The following is a 19584-nucleotide window of genomic DNA, read 5'->3' as shown; positions in this document are numbered from 1 at the left end:
GAGCCACAAGACCAGCCCCAAGCTTTCTTTTCAAAAGACTGAAACAGAATAACGCTACCTAAAAGTCTCATTTTGTCATCAGCCATTGTCTTTATAATATTGCAACTAATAAAATTTAAGTCTCGACTTCATCCTCATGTATGAAGAACATTAGAAACAAGCAAAAATGTGTTTGTCTGGTGAAGCTCTGGTGACACAGTGACGGGCAGAGCTGCCTTCTGAAACATCTGCAGTGGAAATATAATAAATAGCGATTCCAGAACAAGAAAGAATCCTTCAGAAATAAGAAACAGTGAAGAGTGCATTTAAGCAAAAAATTCCTACTCACAAGACTACATAATAAATACAAGCTTTGTGAGTGATTCTTTTTCCTTTAGACACAGTCTTCCTGTCAAATAACTGTGGCCTGTGATGAAGCACTCTGATCATATTTTATTGTCAGATAAATACACAGATAATAAGTAATGAAGCAATAGGCTTTCCCCACTCTTTGAATAACTTCTTAGAGTAAAGGTAGTTTTCTCAAAGTGTTGGAAGGAACTATGGAGGCTGCTGGGGGAGAAGAGCCATCAGAGGTCTTACCCAGATGTGAACCTGATGAACTACAAGGCCAACCTGCCAGGCAAGACATGCCCAGCTGTGAAATGGTGGCTGGATTGTTCTGAGGCCTGCTCCACAGGAGGGAATGGATGCATGGTATTGTAAACCAAGTAAAAAACAGACTACTGGGGAGGTTCTAACCCTAGAGAGGAACTTACTACCTTTGCTTGGCTAAATTGACATGTCATAAAAACTGCCTTCTGAATATCTGTGTTTATACTCAAAGACAAAAGCGGCTCTGGGGGTTAATCAGAGATGTTTCTCTTTGTGGTGAACAGCAATAAATAAAAAGGGCACAAGGCTGTCCAAGATGCCAAGGTTAAGTGACGGTTCAGGATTCAGCCCTATCACAATTGCTAAGGCTCAAGAGATTGTGATAACACTGCAGAAGAGGGAGCTGAGAGAACAGAAGAACAAGAAGACCGGGAGAAAGGGTGCAGAATGTCATCTTCTCGGCACCACACTGTTGCAAGCGGGAACAGTAAACAGCTGTAATTACACGTACTGGGCCCGTGCAAGACTGGCCTTGTCAACAGTTAGTTTTGGATGGGGAAGGTGTTCATGAGGTTACCACAGTAGTACTTTCCCTTTGGACCACCGGCCAGCAAATAATGACCTGGAGACTTATTATTAATTATGGAAGTTTGGCCTTAGCTTAAGCTTTCCCCCAACTAGCTCTTATAATCTAATTAACCCATATTTTTTAAAATGTACGTTCTGCCACGGGGCTTGGTTACCTCTTCTTAGTATATGGCACGTCCAACTTGCTCTGAGTCTGCTGGTGAAATAGGCTTTCTTCTTCCCAGAGTCCTCTTTCTCCCTGGTAGTCCCATCTATTCTCTCCTGCCTAGCTATTGACCATTCAACTCTTTATTAAACCAATCAGAAGGTGTCTTAGGCAGAGACAAAACTTTACAGTGTACACAAATATAGGCAGGGTTTCCGGGAAGAGAGGGAGGAAGCTAGGCACGAGGATTACGCCAGTGAGATGCCAGGGAGACAAGACATTGGACATACGGTACAGAGTAGAGGTAACTGAGCCATGTGGCAGAACATAGATTAATAAAAGCAGGTTGATTTAAGTTATAAGAGCTAGTTGGAAAAAAGCCTAAGCTAAGGCCAAGCTTTCATAATTAATAATAAGTCTCCATGTTGTTATTTGTGGGCTGGCAGTTCCAATGAGAAAATATAGTTATGTAAGGATTTTGGCTCCCAGTTTTAGGGCATAGGCCATCATGGTGGGGACTTCAAGAGAACAGAAGCTCAAAGCAGCTGTTCACATGGCATCCACAGCCAAGAAGAGAGTGATGTATGCTCCTGCTAGGTTTTAAACATTTACTTTTTTTTTTTTTTTAACTTTTAGTTATATGTGTGAGTGTGTTTGTATGTGAGCATGTGAGCATGACTACAGGTGACTTAGAAGGCCAGCAGCATTGGATGCCCCCAGAGAGAGTAACAGACGGTTTGGAGCCACCCAGAGTTGATTTTGAAAACCAAACTTGGCTCTTCCACAAGAGCAACTGTGCTCGTTACTACTGAGCCAATTCTCTAGCCCCTCAGCTAGCGTTCTGTTATCCAGTCCAGGACACAAATCCAGCTTTAGAGTGGGTCCTTGCATCTCAATTAACCTAACCAAAACAATCCCTCATAGACATGGGAGGGCTAAACTAATTAAAATTATTCCTCGCAGGTACACCTGGAGGCTCTCCCCTAGGTGATTCCAGGCCATCAAGTTGACAATATCAGCAATCAGGAGAGGTTCTCCGCTGTAGGTCCTAAGACCTTCCTGGTCATGGACTTTTCACTAGGTTTACAGTGCCCAGCATGGATGCTGTCCTGAGGAGCATGCCTCAGATTTAGTCAGTAGGTGGTATTGCCCAATGGGCACATCTTGTACAGCAGGTGTTTTTATAACTCACAGGGTTCACAGCTGGCTAAGACCATCCCGGGCTTTTCTCCCCCAACATCCTGCATAGTACACTCCAGCACTGAGAAAGCTAACCAGCAGGAAGCTCTTTTCCATCTCACTTCTGGCTTGACTTTTCTATGGCTTACAATCAAGGTGTGTGGTGTTTTCAGTAGCAGATCTTACCATCTGGTTCGGATGGGCAAATAAGAACAACAGCAATGACCCCACTGGGGTCTCCCTGGCCAGTTCCTGGGGAGGTATCTTGTGCCTGGTATTGGGGCTTTCATTTACTAACCTATGGCTTCTGGGAGCACCATATCCACTCATGCAGGGTACCTCTGTTCAAACTCTTTTTTTTTTAATTATATATTTAAATTAGTTAGTAAAATAGTGAGTTTCTCTATGATTTTTTCATACATCCTTAGTTTTGGTTATCTTTCCTCACTAACACCTCTCTTTCTCACCTCTCCACTCCTATCCCTGTTTAAACCCTTCCATTCCCAGAATCCCCACACTCTACTTTCATATCACATGTGTTCTGTATTTGTTGTAGAGTATCTGACAGAGAAGACTGCTGGGACATGGATTTAAGCCAATAGAAAATCTTTATCAACTGGCCTGCAACTACATTGGGTGTTCAGGATCCTGGTATAGCACTGAGTCTTTCTCAGGGTGAGATTTTAAGCACAAAAACCATATTCTGGGTTGACACAATTCAGTTAACAAGAACAGTTGGCCAGAAGCAGAACTACAGGAGTAAAAACAAAAGCAAGGTTAGTACATTTAGAGACTTGGTCAGAACTATGGACTTTGAGTGTAAGTGGAGTTTTCCTGTGCTGGCAGCTGCTCTCAAATAACCACTCAGTGTCTTAATATTAATTATAAATGCTCAGCCAATAGCTCAGGCTTGTTACTAACTCTTACATTTTCAATTAACCCATATTTCTTATCTATGCTTTGCCATATGACTTGGTACCTTTCCTTAGTACAGCATGGCCATCTTGCTTCTCTCTGTGTCTGCTCATGATTCCTGACTCCACCCTTCTTTCTCCCAGCATTCAACTTTATCTGGTTCAGCTATTGGTCAGTCAGCTTGTTTATTAAACCAATCATAGCGACATATATTCACAGTGTAAAGGAATATTCCACATTTGATGGATTAGGCCTTTGTTTTAGTTTTGACAGGTGGTGCAGTCTAAGAACTGAGCTTTACAGCCTGAATGGTACTTCCATCATGGAGTCACTTGTGCTAAGGTCTGAGGGCCTGCTAATGTCTGGGGTCCTGTTGCATAGTCTCCTCCCATAAGGCCCCCCCATGCCTTCTCCTCCCTCATAATGGCCCCTTTCTAGTTTCCTGTCCTCCCAGACATGCCAGGTTAAACACAGATCTGAAAGTTCAAAGCCAGGATCCATATAATATGCAGCATTTGTTTTTCTAGGCTTGGTCACTTCACTTAGCGTAGTATTTTCCAGTTCCACTCATTTTTTTTCCTATAAATTTCATGACTCCATTTTCTAGCAAAAACAAAAGTGATTCAGCCCCTATTTGTTTTCTCCCAGGGTTTGTGGAAGAATCTAACAACCAGCTGAGGATCTAAATTTAGGGATATCAAAAGAATCTAAGTACACTGAGTTCTTTAGTCTCTTCACTTGGTTCTTCTAAGTCACTTCTCTCTACACAGCTTCTTTTCTGTTCTCATACTTAGATCCTCTCTGTCCCTTCTGCTGTTCTCTCATTGTTCTAAGTTCTTCTCTCATGCTCCTCCAAGAATATATATCTCCATTCATTAGCAACTTGTTAGTAAAAACTACAAAGTAAACTCTCCTGGATAAGTATTCTAATAAGAGTCACACTTGGCAAAGACTTGGTCAGCTGAATTGGTGGCTGACCACAGCTGTAGGCTGTAAAAAGTTCTGGCTATCTCTTAAAGGGATAGCCACAAGGGTTACAAGGGAAGAAATTAAACCAATGAGAGATTTAAGGAAAGGGCAAAGAATACGTGTACTATTTTATATGATTAAAAATATCCAGACATGGTTAGTCAGTTGACAGCCTTTTTCTGTTAATTGCCTGAATCTCAGGATTTATACATACATAATTAGTCTACTGAGCCTAAAATCTTGCATTAAAAACTGGTGTAGAAATAACAGGGACAAATAGCCAAATGAATGGAAACACATGAACTATGAACCAATGGCTGAGGGGTCCCCACTGGATCAGGCCCTCTGAATGGGTGAGACAGTTGATTGGCTTGATCTGTTTGGGAGGCATCCAGGCAGTGGGACCGGGTCCTGTGCTCATTGCATGAGTTGGCTGTTTGAAACCTGGGGCCTATGCAGGATTGCTTGGCTCGGCCTGGGAGGAGGGGACTGGACCTACCTGGACTGAGTCTACCAGGTTGATCTCAGTCTGTGGGGAAGGCTTTGCCCTGGAGGAGATGGGAATGGGGGGGGGGGGGCTGGGGGGAAGGTGAGGGGGACGGGAGGGGGGAGAACAAGGGAATCTGTGACTGATATGTAGAACTGAATTGTATTGCAAAATAAAAAAAAACTGGTGTAGAAATAAATACAAAGTGTTAATTGTTTTTTGAATCAGAGTGGGGAGGTGCTGGTGGAGGAAGCTTAGGACAACACAGGTGCTGTTGATCCCTTGAAGGACTAAGATATACCAAGGCCAGACACCTGTTCTATCACTTCTAGTTTGCTATAATTCTTCTGGAGTGTTTTGATTCAACAAGGCCAGGCACCTGCAATTCTGCTCTGTGAAAGTTCTACGAGGACACTTTGTCTGGCCAGTTTTGCCTCGTCAGTGGCTAAGGATGGAGAACAAGACCTCTAAGTGTCTACAGTCCACATGGAACAATAGACCTAATATGAAGCATATTTTAGTATGTTTCTATTCATAAAAAATTATACAGTTAAATAAAAAAACGTCTTCTAGACTATCCACAATTATGTGTGTCCATAAGATTGAGATGCAGTCATGAGATTACATGAACACATAACATGGAAATGCATGGCAAGTGGGGAGAATCATACCTGTTATCGCACAAGAAGTTTACAACAAGAGACAGCCAATTCATTCAAAAGGCAGTAATTCCATACGCCTTTGGGGATGATTTCCTCCAACAGAACCCTTGGTTCTGATAGGTTGACCTTCTGAACACTAGTTGTCACCTGCTGTATACTCCCAAGGTCTTTTGCTACCAGCAGCTCTCAATAATTTTCTTTAGTGTTGAAAAGAATTCTGTTGTGTGAATGTACCATATTTTCGGTATCTACTCATCCATCAGTTGATGAACACGGAGGCTCATCCCATCTCCTGATTATTGTGACTAAAGCAACAATGAATATTGATGTCCAAATAGATCTATATGTAGGGTGCAGAATTCATTTGATATATGTCCATGAGCTGTAGGTGCATCTTATAGTTCTACTTTTAGTTTTTTGTTTTTGTTTTTAAGAAGCCTCTGCACTGATGTCTACAGTAACTGCCTCAGTTTACACTCCCACAGAGACTGGATAAAGTTCCTCCTTCCTACATCCTTGCCAGTATTTGTCATTTGTTTGCTTGGTAGCCAATCTGATTGAGGAGAGCTGGAATTGCAAAGTAGTTTGATCTACAGTTTTCTGATAGCTAAGGTTACTTTTACCTTCAGATATATTGATTAGCCACTTTAATTTCTTCTTTTGAATACTTTGTTCAGTTCCATAGCCCACTTTTGGATTAGGTTGTTTCCTTGATGTTTAGTTTTTGAGTTATTTATACGGTTTTTTTCTGGATATTAATCCATTAGATGTACAGCTGGTAACGATTTTTCTCTCATTCTTTAGACTGCCTCTTCACTTGATTGTTGCAGAATATTACTTTAACTATGCAAAGATGTGTTACATTGGTTTGTGTTGAGAAATATTACGCTAACTATGTAAAGGTGTGTTGCTTTTGTTTATGCTGCATTTATTTAATGATGTAAAGGTGTGTTACTGTTTCACCCTGTCTGCCTAAGGTACCTGATTAGTCTAATAAAAGACTGAATGGTCAATAGCTAGACAGTAGAGAGATAGGCGGGACTGGAGGGCAGAGAGAATAAGTAGGAGGAGGAATCTAGGCTAGGGAGAGGGAAGAGAAGGAAAGAAAAAGAGAGAGAGGGATGCCTGGGGTCAGCCAGGCAGGCAGCCACCAGCCAACAAGACACAACAGAGGAAGTAGGAAAAGTAGGACATACAGAATGAAAGAAAGGTAAAAATCCCAGAGGCAAAACATAGATAATATAAGTTATAAGAGGAAGTGGGACAAGCATAAGATAAGGCTGAGCATTCATAATTAATAATAAGTCTCTGTGTCATGATTTGGGATCTGGTTGGTGGCCCAAGAGAAAGCCTGCTACATTTGGCATTCCAACATGGGGCCTGAATTTCCACATAGGGTCTGAGAAAGCTGGAAAAAAAAAAGGATATGGCTCCTTTAAGGGGCTCTGCTGTACAGTGAGCATTTGAGTAGCTAGCACCTTAAAGTAGAAACAAAAAACTAAATAAAAACGCCTGCCACAGTGCAGATACCAGCTTCCTAGAGCTGGAGCAGTTAAATGCAGCTCCTGACTAAATGCTTAAATGGGCTTAAGGCTCAGCTCTCACCAACCCGAGGAGGAGAACTAACTGGGAATGGCATGGATTCTTAAAATCTCAGAGTCCACTCCCAGTGACACGCCTCTTCCAAAAAGGCCTTCTAATCCTTCCCAAACAGTTCCATCAACGGAAGGCCAAGAATTCCAACATGTGAGCCTCTGGGGGCCATTCTCCTCTAAACTACCACATAGGCTTTGTCACACCTGCTAGTTAATGTCATTGGTGCCATTTGTGCGACTGGTGCTGTTAGGTGGTTGGTGAGCAGGTCATCTTGGATTATAGGTGTAGAGTTAAATAGGGTGAGAATTTGTAAAAGCCCAAGACATATATTTTGCATCAGCCAGATATTCTTTGACTCTTTAGCCATCTCTTCACTAAATCCATGAGCAGCAGGCCACCCTACCCTTCCAGGTCTCCAGGGTTCTTATCCTCACATTCTCATGGTAGCCTTCCAACATGGGCTTCCTGCTCCTTGACACTGACAATTAAACTCTTCTATCCTTAGGTTTCTATCAGCCCATCTCAGGGTGCACTGTTTTTAGGCCTAGGTGTTCTGGGTAGGGTCCCATCGTGCCTTGCACAGCCTACTACTGCCTCTGGGTTCCTTCTCATTCTTTTCTCTTGGAAAAACCCAGATTCCTTCCTGTGCATGGAAGTTTGTCATCTACTTCTAAAAAGTATTTATTTTATATTATTTTTATTTTGTGTGTTTAAGTATTTTGCCTGCAGGTATGCAAGTACACCATGTTCCGTAAGTCTTCAAGAAGGCCAGAAGACAGCATCAGATCCCCTGGAAGTGGAGTTACAGATGGTTATAAGCCACCATGTGGATGAGGGGAGCTGAACGAGGGTCTTCCACCAGAGCGGCCCATGCTCTTAACCACGGAGTGGTCTCTTCTAACCCTGGTAGCCATCTTTGATAGCTGGTGCATCCTCTGGTCTGGACCCTCATTCTAAGTTCATCCCAAAACATTTTTCTTCTAAACTCCACTCCAAAGAGCTATTTTATGATCAGATTAGGATTGCCTCCTTCTGTACACACAGTACAGCACCCATGCTAGTGCTGGAGATGGGCTGGGGAAGGGCATCGCTTCTGGCTCTAAGGTTATCACTCAGCAGATTGTGTGTGAAGATGGGTAGTCGATTCTCAGTCTACAGTCTTGATCGTGAGCAAATGACTGGCACCCCTGTTAACTCAGAACAACCCCTCTACAGAATCAGGGGTGCTGAAATAAGCACATTCAAGACTGTGGGGAACAATGGCGTCCTGCTCAGGAGAGACCGAAAACGAAAGCCACCTTGGGCTACTCATTTACTCACATTTTAGTATTTCTGAAATCCAGGGGTGTCTTTTCTCCTTTACTAAAAACAATCATTTATGTTAGGTTCAGTCTCTTGTCACCAACCTGCTACTTGAGGGGTGTCCTTTCCTTCTGATTTGGGGGAAGTTTGTTTTTCAGTGTGATCAGGAGGACTCATGAGTGGAGTAATCCATCCACAGGCTCTGTGGGTACAGTGGCACATCAGGGTGCTTTGCTCATTTGAATCTGCCCAGTGACTGTATAATCTGCATTGAAACCTTTAAACTCAGGGCTATGTTTTTCATTTAAAAGGATATGTAACAGGAACTCAGAATTCTTTGGGGGCTCCTGACCCATTGTCTGCCCCACTGTTTGGCCTGGTCACGTTTACCACTTCTGCTACTGTAGTGCTGAAACAATAGAAACAGACTTCAATGTTCAGGTCCGTAGCTGGCCAAATTATGCATGTTTTTGGTGACCTGCGTTTGACGGGTGTTCTTAAAGTGAACACAAAGATTTGAACCTCTTGATTTGTAGTGTTTGGGGGGCTTTCTGGCTCAAGAAAATAGAGAAAAATTTTCACCCATCACCTCTGACCACTCACCTCATAGCCCGTACATATTTTAAATTGGAGGGTTGTATTTAATGTAATGCTCACTTTCCACTCTCAAATGCTCCTTGATCATTCACCATACAATTCAGTGTTTTAGAAGGAACGGTATGTATTGGCAAAGGATCTGGATTTGGGAACTCTACAGTCTTCTTTGCTTTACAGTCTAAGTTACAGGTGAGCCTGTGAAGAGAGTCTCCGTGCCCTTTATAAAGTTCCAAGAAGACATAAGCCATCTCTGTTAGAAACAAGAGTTAGGTCCACATGGGACACTACACCAAATTACCACAAGGTGGCGCACAAACCTCAGCCATAAGACCACAGTGTGTCTCAGGCGCACACTTCCGGGATCAGGTACTCTCTGTGCGATGGTTAGAGGAGCAGCTGTGTATGTACTTCGTGGTGCGTTGACTGAGTCTGGTGAGGATAGACTCTGTGAAACGGAGGATGTGTGGGTGTGGAGTGGTGGTAGTGGGGGACTGCAACGCATGAACGGAGAGAGAAGTCAGGGTTCAGTCGTGAAAGTAATGACATCTATTGAATGAATGCCTGCCGTTGACATAGGCAATACAGATCAGAATACAGCGGCACTGCGGGGAGCTGCTTAAGAGCCATGCCCATTGAGCTGGGATTTAATGCCGTTCTAGAAATTATTACAATGACAAGCAGATAATAGATTTTTATTCTCTGATTGGTTCAACAGTTTTGTCTCTCTGATGTCATAGTCGTACATATAAACAGAAGGATTTCCAAAGGCTAGGACTGGGCGCCCCCTCCAGAGGGTGGCATGGGAGGGCTGGGTGAGTGTTGAGTGAGAGTGCACCTGGTTCATTTCTGTCTCGGGGTGACCTGACCCCTGAGGTTTGTTTTCCTCGGGGTTCAGTGTGTTAACTCGCTGCCCTGTCTCATGGCAGACAGGCTTTCTGTCTGTACTGCAGAGTCTACAGGGCAGCCCTGCACAGGCTCATTCAGGTCCTCCCCACCCCATCCCACCCACATGCTAATCCAGCCTTGCCGTGCCTTCATTATGGGCATCCCCTGGGCCCTGAATGCACACCGCCCTCCGGCTTTCAGTTTTGCCAATTATCTCCTCATTTTTTCTTTAGTTTTCTACTCCCTATTCTCTGTTACTTTCTCCTTATCAAATAAGACAAGCCAGACAGCCCTAGATTTCTCCCTCTTTATCCACATCCCATCTTCTGTTTCTTTCCCAGAGAAACATCTCCCAAGTTTTAGCATCCAGATTTTAAAATATCTCTTCATAAGTTCTAGGTTCTCAGTCAGGCTTTGCCTCCTCCTCCTCCTCCTCCTCCTCCTCCTCCTCCTCCTCCTCCTCCTCCTCCTGCTCTTCCTCCTCCTCTTCCTACACCTTGCCTCCTCTTTTTATTCCGCCTCCTTCCCCTCCTATTCCTCCTTGTGAGACAGGGTTTCACTCTATAGCCCAGGCTACCCTGCAACTCATTATAAACTCAGGCTGGCCTCAAACTCATGATGATCTCATATTGCCTCAGTTTCCCAAGTGTTGGGATTACAAACAGGAGCCACCACAATAATCCCTTTTATGCTCGTGAGGCCAATTTTGTATCATAGGCAAATCTTGCCACCAGCTGGGTGGAAGTTTCCTTTGCACAGGATAGAAACCAAATACTAGCTGGTTCTGAAGCTGAAGTGAAATTCTGTTACAGAAAAGGAGACCATCAGGCTAGTCCCCAGGCAGAGCCTCTAAGAGCAAGGACGCTTCATTTTATGGAGAAAGGTCAGAATAGTCATGCCCTTTCCCTGAAAGATAAGAGACTTGCAGTGCACATGCATCGCTTTTCCCATTGCTCAAATGTGCTGCACTTGACTCACAAATCCCCATGGAGTGAAGATCTTACTTTGCCAATGTGCTACAGTGCAGGTAGAAGGGGACTCGCGGTCTTCCATTAAATTCTGTTGCTGCTAGGTGGTTGCTGGTCTTACTGAGTTTGTCTAGGGCCTCTGGTTTTTCTGTCCCCTTATCATCAGTAGTTTCACTGTCCACTTGTCATAGGAAGTCTGACTGTCTGGTGACCCACTCGTTCCCTAATCAGTTTCAAATCCATCACTCCTAAGTATGCTGCTGTGGTATTATTATTGTTGTAAACCAAATCTTTTCCCTAATATATACATATACTATATGTACGTATCAGGCTCTCTGAGTATATAAGAAAGATATCATTTTATATGTGGGGATATTTTTATTCAATAACTACCTTTTACCACTTCTCAGACTTTGGCTAAAATCAAGTGTAATAACTACATATTACTAAATGTTTGATATCTTTTGAGACAGTTCGTCGGCTGTCCTAAGTAGCAATAATGTATCTTTTTGCTTCTTTCTTATTTGTGTGTCTAATTTCTTTGCTTTCCCATTCTTTCTGTCTTGGTGCAAAATCCTGTGGGCTTGAGACGCATTCCAATGGGCTTCCTGCAGCAGGCTTTCTCCTGCCTACTTCTGATGGCGTTCCGTTCTTGCTTTTCTGTTTTATAATGTCTATTCTTTCTGCATAGAGCTTTTTATCTTTTAATTTCCATGGTAATTGTCACTGGGCTCTAGTCTGAGCCATGCCACTGCGTGTGGCCTGGGAGGTGCTGTGTAAACACTAGTGTAATACTAGGCTCTAAACTGAGCCAGACCAATGCCTGCTCCTTGGGAGGTGCTCTGTAAACACTGGTGGAATGCTGTTTTACTGCTAAACACGATGTCATTGATTTTAGACAGATTTGCCTTTTCAAAGTTTTGAATAAAAAAAATGTAACATGCTTTCAAGAAATTCCACATCTCCACAGAATTGGTCCCCCAGGCTTTCTCTTCTATAGAGTTCAGGATGGACTGGGTAAAGGGTCTCCTTTACAAAACAGGGACTTCCAGAAATTGTTAGAGTAGCATCCAAGGCCCCTTCAGAGAACCTGCCCAGTCAATAGACTGAAATCTCTGGCCTGGGTACAGACCTAACATTCCAGCTGGACCTGGACCAGACCAATTGCCTGGCCAAGGTGTCACCCCTAGGAAGGCGGGGTGAGTCATTTATAGCAAGTCACTCTAAAGAGACAGGAAGAATAATTTTTCCTTTAATGAGATATTGTGCTTCTTTCTAATGTCTGCACCCCAGTGCTGTCCCCACAAGCTATCATGAGGCTTGACAGGGGAGCCACCTTTCTGTGGCCTGAATCAGAAAGGCAACTTTCCCAGTTTTGTTTCTCTGTTTCTCTCTTTAGGATACTGATCGGAACCCAAGTATGTCTTTCCTGGTACTTTGAGGGTCTTTACTCCTTCCCTAAAGGGTCTGATCGCCATGACAGCTTAAATGGCATGTCTGTCCTATTGTCTCTTCCATTCTCATCTAGAGAACTGCTGATGTTTGCAGCTTACTTGCTCTGGTTTCCTTTTAAACTCTAATGAATTTGTCCTTCAGATTCTGTTTGAATTTGTATTTAAATTATTTTATTAATGAGACTTAAAACTTTGAGAGGATACCCAAATCTCTCCTGTATTATATGTTGTCTATGATGGGACCCCCCAAAATTCCAGTAACAAAATGACCCATGCACATTGCCTTGGTGTGGTCTTTCACAGCCCCCCAGAAAGAAGAGAAGAAACAGTGTTTGGGGCTACCATTTTGGTTGGGGCTTTCCATCTCTATTTTTGTATATAAGATTGAGCTTTAGGCGTTTGTTGATTTTGATATTAGATGTATTCAATCTTGGAAAAGAAACTTGTAAAACATTTTGTTTTACTGTGTGTGAATGTACATGCTCACATGTGCACAAGTGTGCTCCTGCTTGTTCATGTGGGTGTGCATTTGTGTGGGTGCTAGTGTGTGGAGGTCAAAGGTCACCCTTGAGTGTTGTTCTTCAGGATCCATTCAACATGTTTTTTGAGACAAGTTCTGGATCTTGCTGAGTAGGCCAGGCTGGCTGGCTAGTGAGCCCCAAGGATCGCTCTGTCTTTACTTCTCAGTGCCAGGGTTACAAGCATGAGCCGTGCCTGGATCTTTTTCCTTTACACAGGTTTGGAGTTTGAACTCTGGGCCTTATACTTGAGTGGCAAGCACTTTACCACCTAAGCCATTTTCCCAGCCTGTGAAACATTTCAAAGTATAAATATGTACATAAAGAGGAATGCTTTGTCTATAGCCTGGACAATGGTGTGTGTCCCCATTAGCAGCAGTTAGGAGAAGGTTACTTCTGGGTGCTGAGAAATGAAAGTCAAAACTCAGTGTGTCTCATGGAGGAGACACAGAGCACGTGGATTCAAATTTTGCCTAATGTGTGTGGCAGGGGGAGGGGGAGTAGTTGATGAAGGCTGTTCTGACTAAAGGGGAGAAAGTGTCCAGAGAACGATAGGTCCACGGAGATAGGTGTCTTCTGGAGCCACAAAGGCATTTCTGGACTTTGAAGTGTGGCTCCTGGCAAGGCAGGTAAGTGATAGGTTTCTCCACAATGGTAGTGGGAAAGTAATGGTCAGGCTTTGGGACCAGGATGCTTCCTCTGGCTTCTTCCGTGGCCCATGAACCTGCTCTCCAGCTTCAGGTCAGCAGAGTTCCATGACTGTAGGGGAAGAAATGAGGCTGAAATTCAAGTACTCACAGCCTCAAACTAAATTGGCTACATTTAATCCTTCATATATTTGAAGAGAAGGACAGAAAAAAAGTACTGTCAGAAAATATTATCCAATGAAGTAACAACGACAACAACAAAAAACCCAAAATGGGAATTAAAAAATCGAACATAAATGCCACTTAAGAGTATGCCTACTGAGAAGGCATAAGTAAAGGAAAAGTAAACAGTAATTCAAAAATATTTTCTTTCTGGAAAAACTGAGAAAATCCCTCAATAACTGCATCACAAAGCTAAGAAAGTAAGTCATTTCAGTTAACTCATTTTGCTGGTGTCATGAATAACGAAGTCCTGGTATGTGAGCATAAAGTCTTTCTCAGCCCTGAATTAAAGGAAATGGGGATAAGATTTGAGAATCCAGGACAGTACACAAGGAGGCTAAAAATCAAGCAACTAGAAAAAGATAAAATAAAAATCCAAGAGAGATACCAGAAGTCACAAGATGTTTAGAGTACAGACCCCAACACCCAGTAATGATAGAAATCATAGATGCCAGAAGAGAGATCTGAGCCCTGAACCAGAAGACTCTGGAAGCTAGTTTGACTCATTCTGAGTCTTGCTATTAGTCATCACTCGTTGCAAAAAGCACCCTCTGTGACCACAGCTGAGAACAGCACTGGTCTATGGGTATAAACACAAATACTAATAATGCAGTTTGACCATGTGTCCATTCAGCAAAATGCCTGAAGAATGTTTCCCCCTAGGACTTGTGACTCTCTAGCCATAGGTTTTTTTGTGTGTTTTTTTTGTTTGTTTGTTTTTTGAGCAGGTTTATACAGTACCAGGCATTGTATTTCCTACTATGGAACAAACCTCAAACCTATGACTAGGCCAGGCATGGTGGTGCACTCTTTTAATGCCAGAACTTCAGAGGTAAAAGCAGGGGGATCTCTGAATTTGAGGTCAGTATGGTCTACAGAGTGAGTTCCAGGACAACTAGGACTACACAGAGAGATCCTGTCTCAAACAAAACAAAACAAAACAAAACAAAACAAAATAAAACAACTCAAACCAAAAACAAAACATGCCCCCCATTCCCCAACAAAGTTATGGCTTCTAGAAGGAGCCAACCATGAGAGACACCTCTGTTCAAATTCTTTCATAATTCTACTTTCCAGTTAGCTTATAGAGTATTAGGTTTCTGTATGGCCTTTTCACACATCCTCAACCTTTGCTAACCTTTTCCTTCCCCTTTCCCTTTCCTTATCCCCTGCCTCCACCCCCATTTTAAATCCCTTCCCCCTCCCTTCATATCACACGTTTTCACTATATGTCCCATCTCTAGGATCTCCCCTCATACACTTGCTTCTTTTCTTGCTTCCCGGCCTCTTTCAACACTCTCTCCAACTCAAGCATGTCTAAAAACTTGAATGGAGGGAACAGAGAGTTTTTCTGTTTCTGGGACTGGGCTACCACACTGTGTAGAATATTTTCCAGTTCCATCCATTTTCTTGGAAACTTCACAATTTCTCTTTTCTGTACTGCTGAGTAAAACTCAATTGCACATAGGCACCACATTTTCATTACCCACTGATCAGTTGATGGACATCTAGGCTGATTCCATTTCCTAGTAATTGTCAATAGAGTAGTAGTAGACATGATGTGCAAGTATCTCTGGTAGGATATGGAGTTTTGGGTATATGGCAAGGAGTAGTATAGTTGGGTCAAATGATAATTCTTTTTTTATCTTTTAGAACACTCCACACTGATGTTCATAGTGTCAGCACCAATTTATGCTCTCCACACATTCTCAGCAACATTTGTCATTTTTCCCTTGATGATAATCATTCTGACTGGAGTGAGATGGAATCTCAGAATAGTTTTAATTTGCATTCCTCTGATGACTAATGATATCAAACACTCTTAAAAATGTGTCTTGGCCATTTGTATTTCTTCTTTTGAGAACTCTCTGTTCCGTTTTTTAGTTCAGTTTTTGACTGGGTTGCTGTTGTGTGCTTGTTTGTTTGTTTGTTTGTTTGTTTTCCTTCATGTTCACTTCTGTTCTTTGCCTACTAATTTGGGGTTTGGCTTCTCCTTAATTTTCTAAAGACTTATAGTACACCATTAAGTGATGTTTTTGAGATCTCAATGAGCTTGTGATATAGGTACATAGAGCTATAAATGTCCCTCTTAGGACTGCCTACATTTTTATCACTTAGGTTTTAGTATGTAGTGTTTTGATTGTTATTTAATTCTAAGATATTTACATTTTTCTTTCTTGATTTTAGTTTTCAGCTTACTGCCCAGTCACCATGCTTCCCAGCCATGATGGTGATGGACTCTTATTCCTCTGGGGGCTGTAAGCCCCAATAAACCCTTCCTTCTATAAGTTGTCTTGGTCATGGTATTTTATCACAGAAATAGCAAAGTAGCTAATATAAGGACCTTTCTTACTTGGTTCTAACCATCTTAATTATCATGAGCCTAGGAGGAAAATTTTTATTTTATTATTAAAAATCATTACAGGCCTGGGGAAGTAACTCAGTCAGAAAAGTGCTTGCTGACTTAAGATCTCCAAAACCACACCCAGCATGGTGGTGCATACCTTTAATCCCAGCACTAGGGAGGCAGAGGCAGGCAGATCTCTGTGAGTTTGAGGACAGCCTGGTCTACAGAGCAAGTGCCCGGTCTGTCAGAAGAAGAAGAAGGAGGAGGAGGAGGAGGAGGAGGGGGGGGGGGAGGAGGAGGAGGAGGAGGAGGAGGAGGAGGAGGAGGAGGAGGAGAAGGAGGAGAAGAAGAAGAAGAAGAAGAAGAAGAAGAAGAAGAAGAAGAAGAAGAAGAAGAAGAAGAAGAAGAAGAAGAAGAAGAAGAAGAAGAAAATCCCCAGAACCTTCATGGGGAAGAAAAAAACAGGTATGGTGGGGCAAGCTTGTAATTTCAATGCTGGGGGGCAGAGACAGATCCCCGAGGCTCACCAGCCAGCCCCAGGCCAATGAGAGGCCCTGTCTCAACACTGTGTGACTGGCTCCTGAGGCATGTGTATGGAGCTGCTGGCCTATAATCTTCTAACCAGAGCTGAACAGATGCTGGTGCCATGTTTTGTTCCTTTGAATCTCCAGAGCTGGGAGCTGATGGATAGGTTCTCCTTAGAAAGTTCCCAACCACCAGTATTTTATTAGAAGAATAGAAAATAAAACAATATACTTGGAAAGGCTCCCAAGAGAACATGGAGTTTGGCTGAGAGGAAATCCAGCTTGTTCCTCCAAGTCAAAGTGGCCATCATAAATACAGGCACAGGGGCAGGGCAAAACACAGTGTGTGCAATAAGACACATAACAGCTGAACAGTAAAATAAAGAGAATCAGAAGTAGAGAAACAGAGAATTCAATTTGCCAATCCCAACGGTTGGGACAATTGCTGTCCTTGCACCCCAGTATTGAGTCAGAGATCTCTGGCAGCAGTTCCCAGGAAAAACACCATCAGCCCTTTGCTCACAAGATTGGAAAATGATAGAATTTCCATTCTTTTTGTGGGGAAAAAGAGATATTTAGTATTGAAGTCTAAAAAAGAATATCTCATATGGGACATCATAAAAGTGTGACTCTTGTGATAAAAGAGATGGACAAAGTTCTCAACAGTGCTTTGCCAGAGAAGGCAGTGGCTATGTCATGTGTCCTGAATAATAATAGTGTGGTTGAGTTTTAGTCAATGAGCATAAAAACTGAGGCTGGGACTTTAATATGTAACACAGGGAAGCCAGTTCTGAAGCCAGCAGATCAATATAATCCCCCCTATGGCTGCATTAAGATTTAAATCCCCAAACCAGCTTGGTAACACACCTACCTGTATTACCAGCACAAAGGAGGATGAGGCAGGAGGATTGCAAGTCTAGACTACTCTGAGTTCAGGGCCAGCCTAGACTCCATAACAAGGCCTTGTCTTACAAAACAAAACAGACTTCCAGCTCTGGGTAGAATTTAGGATATTTGAGAAATAATGGATTTATACTTCCCATACAAATGCCTATAAAGATGGTTCTCCCAGCAGACGAGTCACATTATGGTCTTTGGTGAGAATACAGTGTGCTGGTTCTCCAAGTGTTGTGTTGGGGGGTTGATTTTTGTATTCCCCAATCCAGAAGAACAGGTGTCAGACAAGATGACCTGAAAATGGAGATGCCAGAGCAGTTTCCTCTCCTGGACAGATGGCAGCCACATTTCTGCAGGGAAATGAGCAAGGTCAGATTTCTGTCCACCAGAATCTCTGACTTTCTGCCCTCCATGAGTAAGAGCATCAAGAATGACTACAAGTGGCGTGACCTTTCATGTGGATCAGCAGGGCATGCAGAATGGGTATTAGGTGTAATTATGAGGTGGTTCTGATTGGCTTTGGGAATCTGGCCTCCGCCTGCCCTCTTGGGAGGCTTTGATCAGGGGTATTCAGGACATTGGCATCTTCAATGGGCTTGTCAAAATCTCAGGAGTCATCAGTGCTGTCACTGACTCAGCAGGATGTCTCCCGGGGAAAGCTGCGCTGGAAGGAAAGGTGGATTTTAAGCCTGTTTCTTTGAAGTACCCTTTGCCATTTGGGTTGTCTTCCATTTGGATGTATGGATGCCGAAACTGAATGTTCTACAGCAATGGAGCAGGAAGGAAAGACATGCTGGGGGTATCTGCTACCTAAGGATGCAAATCCAAGTAACAGAAGGAGATGGCTTGGAGGTTAGGAAGCCTGTGGATAAGCCTTGGCTCTGCCTGCTGAGTCCTAAGTGACCATGGAAAGTTACCTAACTTCTCTAGAATTCATGTAGTTTTTCTGCAGACACAAGTACATTACTTCATAATCTGAGGTTTAGGGGTCCCTACAAACAGGTTCCTTAAGTAACATTCAGGGTTACTTGGTGAACTTGAGTTTTTATGCAACTTTTTATATATATATATATTTTTATGTGTATGAATGCTTTACCTGCATGTATGCATGTGCACCCTGTGTGTGCCTGATGCCCTTGGAAGTCAGAAGAGGCAAGAACAAATGCTCTTAACCACTGAGCTATCTCTCCAGTCCTTTTATGCAACATTTTCTTTTTGACAGATGCACAAAATGAAGCACAGAGAGGCTAAGGGAGTTGTCCAAGAACAAACTGCATCTGGACAGACCTAGCACTTAGTTTACTCTGAGCACAGTCTGGGTCCAGAGCCTGTGTTCCTCATGTCTCTCCTTTACTCTGTTCTTAGAAACTTGCATCCTGACTTCTGGAGGAGCAGCTGTCAATTTTTATTCAGCATTGTTTTGATAGTCAGTAGGAGTTGGGCACTTTAAATGCAATAGAAATGCCACAGAAATGCCACATGGTTTGCTGGGCAGTCTCTTACATATCATTTATTTAAGCAAATGTTCTTATTAAAGTATAATATCCAAATCACAAGTGTACACCATAATGAATTATCACAAAGTAGACACCACCCAGATCAACATACAGAAAATGTCAACTAATGCTGGTACTGTTTCTTCTCTGCCCCCTCCTTCCTTCCTAGTGATGGCATTATTCTGATTTCTGATACTACAGCTTAGTTTCTCCCTCATTGTGAACCTTATGTAAATGTAGTCATTCAGCATGATGGATTTTGTGTCTGGCTCTGTTTTTTGTTCAGCATCATGCTTCTGAAAGTCTTTTGTGGCGCATAGGTTTAATTCTTGTGGTTTCATTTTGTACAATCATTCACTGTACGTATATAGCACAATATATTGCTCTTTTTCTTTTTTTTACTTAGTGGACCTTTGGATTGCTTTCTCTTTTGAGCTGTTGTGAACCATGCTGGTGTTAGGTTTCAAACCCAGGATAAATGACAGAGGTGCTTACTTAACATATCAAAGCAGACCTGGCCCCCAGGTTCTCCCTGAATCCCCTAGTCCCTTCCTGTTACAGGACCCTCCAGGCTAGCATACCTCACCTACTA

Source organism: Peromyscus californicus, unplaced genomic scaffold (assembly GCF_007827085.1).
Source record: "Peromyscus californicus insignis strain IS unplaced genomic scaffold, ASM782708v3 Scaffold_9__1_contigs__length_137607984, whole genome shotgun sequence".
Classification (NCBI taxonomy): domain Eukaryota; kingdom Metazoa; phylum Chordata; class Mammalia; order Rodentia; family Cricetidae; genus Peromyscus; species Peromyscus californicus.
Note: the sequence above shows the minus strand (reverse complement) of the source record.